At 40.5% G+C, this 2,762-nt stretch overlaps 1 pseudogene; it reads right to left on the bottom strand.

Moving 5' to 3' along the window:
* Window positions 1-887, bottom strand: LOC148853522 (uncharacterized; annotated as a pseudogene).
* Window positions 888-2,762: the final 1,875 nt, after the last annotated feature.

Genomic DNA, 2,762 nt, shown 5'->3' with positions numbered 1-2,762 from the left:
TCAAGACAAGTTAGAGAACAGAGCTTCCCATTATCTCTGAGAAGACCTCGACGATCACTTTGTGATGATGAATGGAGTTCAACGACAGAAAGCACTGTAGAAGCTGCTCGAGATCCTTGGCTGCAAATATCTGCTTTTCGATGATCATCTCCACCATTAATGTCCTGAAATCACTGTAAGGATCGCTGGAGCACTTCACTATTGCGAATCTTTCCTGCACTTTCCCCCTAGTGGAAAACATACAGCATCCCATATCGGAATTCTTGCTCACTGCTCTTCTCCGTTCAGCTCTGGCTTCTGATCTCCGGCGACAACTTGTCTTGTTTAGGTGAGGAGACTCCGAGGAATCAGAAGAGAAGCTCCTCGAGGAGAAAAACGTCTCTATCTCGTCGTCTAGTTCGTCTTCACTGCTGAATCACCCACCACCATTAGTTTCTCGAGACAAGGAGCTGAGATGGTAGAAACTCTCTTTCTTCTTGTACTTCCCGTGGGTCTTCCTAGTCTTCTTCGACCTTTTCTTTCTCTCCTTTGGTTGAAATTCCTCAAAACTGTAGAACGAATTCAGAGGCAAAATGGGTGACGCAGGAGGACATGTTCTTCCTCCCATATCACCCGACACGAAACATGGGCCGTGGTCCAATGCCTTCGGCCTTTGTAACACCTCCTTTGGAGCGACTGCGACACTCGTTCCACGCCACCTCCATTGTTTCCGACCATCTAGGTCTGCACATAGATGGAAAAATTCGAACCTTAGGAGACGAAGGCTCAAACAGATGGAAGTTTCGGTTGTTTTGAGCTACGAAAATCGGCCTTTCGATAACACCCGATACGTTTCAAGGCTTACAAGATCCAAATGAAGAACGAAACATGCGAGAAATCCGGGGCATTATATCAGGACTCAGAATCGACCCATCAATTATAGTTCCTGGAACCTGACCCGACCCAATCGGTTCAAGTATGTTGGGGCGGACCTGACCCAACAATAAAAAGGAAAAGCGCACACCTGGGCTGACAATGAGCATGATGTCGACTCTCTGAGGTAGGATGCACATTTTTATTGTAATTATACGGTCAAAAGGTGACTTCAAATGAACTGACACCCAAAAATGATATAGTTCCCCTATTGCTCATCAAGTTAGTCTAGAATAAACATGGGTGGAGTTAGAAATTTTTTATTTGGGGAGAAAAACTAAAGCCCATTTGCTTTTTGGTAAGTTATTTATCAGGTAAATGCACTTAACTGGGTATAAGTGTTTCCCACTAAGTAAGTGAATTTACTCATGTTCTTTTATGTCTTATACAAATAAGGCATTGACCATTTTAGTCATATAAATTTATTATTAGAAGGGGCATTTTTTGTCCCATTCAAGTGTTTGTGACTTTCTCCCCGGTGGGAAGGTTATTTAACCACGTAGGAGATGAATATCATTTACCAAATGATATGGAAGAAAATAAAATTTCCTTGACCCCCACATAAATTTGAAAAAAGAATATGAATTTCTTAATAAATGGAAATCAAAATCTCAATGATCAATTTATCCCCTCCCAAAATGCAAAAAATGAACAACTCATGGAGAGGAAAAACATACATGAAAGGTTGATATATAAGTGGGGATTTCTAGGCCATTGAAGGGTGGGGGTAGAAACCATTGGGGTGGGGAGTGGTGGAGGGGAAGAATATATATGAAGGGTTAATATATAAGTGGGGATTTGTAGGCCTTGGTGCGTGGGTGGATGGGGTGGGGGGATGGCTCCCCGTGGTCCCCTGGCTCCACTCTTGAGAACAAAGGCAAAAAAAATAAAATTGCAGGACGACAACGATACAAATCAACCTCATTACTTGTGCTTATATGTTCTTCCATCCAAAGATCACAATGTCCTTGTAATGTTTCTTTATTTATTTTTAACTCTATAACCATCAGTATGCTTGAGAGAGAGAGAAAGAGTGACTCAAAATTTTTTCTTCATTTAGTAAGCATAGTTATAAGTAAAATTAGAATACCAACCATGAAATCGTATGGAAAAACAATGCCAATTAAATCTGCCTTCTACTATCGTTATAATAGCACCTGTGCTATCTATAGAGGGTATAGGGTAGTTAATTGTATAGATAGCACCTGTGCTCACAGTGAGTATATCCTCTTGCGCCCCAAATCCAAGACCATCTAGTCATCCATGGCTGCAAATATTACAATTCCTTGAGAAACTGCACCCAGAACCATGAACCTTGAAAATATGGCAGAGCATACGTCAAGTAACTCATGTTTTAGTGGTTGTTCATGAGCATTGATTTTAGAATAGGACTACAAATTCAGGTTGGTTGGCTTGCCTTGTCAAGGCATATATAATATAACTACGTATATCCGAAATATTATAAAAGGTTTTTTTAAGCAATGAAACGATAATTGTCAGAGGAGAATCCCTGTGAAGGTAACCGGGTTACGATGAATAGTATGTAAGTATTGTTTGATAGCAAGTACGTACTAATTTTGTATGTTGATCAAGTCCCGTTAAGGAATCTCACTGTGTTAGAGGAGAATCTCCCTTTGGCTACTGGTTGGTTAGTGGGACCTATTTTATGTTTACTTTTCTACGACAGGTCGTGTCCTACTTGCCAACCACATGCATTCCTTATTAATTATTATATGGATGATGATGGATCGCTCAATATGCCATGTTAATTTGCTCGTCATTCAATTTTAATGTTTGTTTTTAATTGTTAATACTGCAGGTTGGTTACCGCATACTGCAGCTCTTCTAGC

This window comes from Nelumbo lutea, chromosome 4 (assembly GCF_056320005.1).
Source record: "Nelumbo lutea isolate HS-2025 chromosome 4, American lotus-T2T, whole genome shotgun sequence".
Classification (NCBI taxonomy): domain Eukaryota; kingdom Viridiplantae; phylum Streptophyta; class Magnoliopsida; order Proteales; family Nelumbonaceae; genus Nelumbo; species Nelumbo lutea.
The sequence above is the reverse complement of the archived record's forward strand: the minus strand, read 5'-3'. Positions and strand labels throughout refer to the sequence as shown.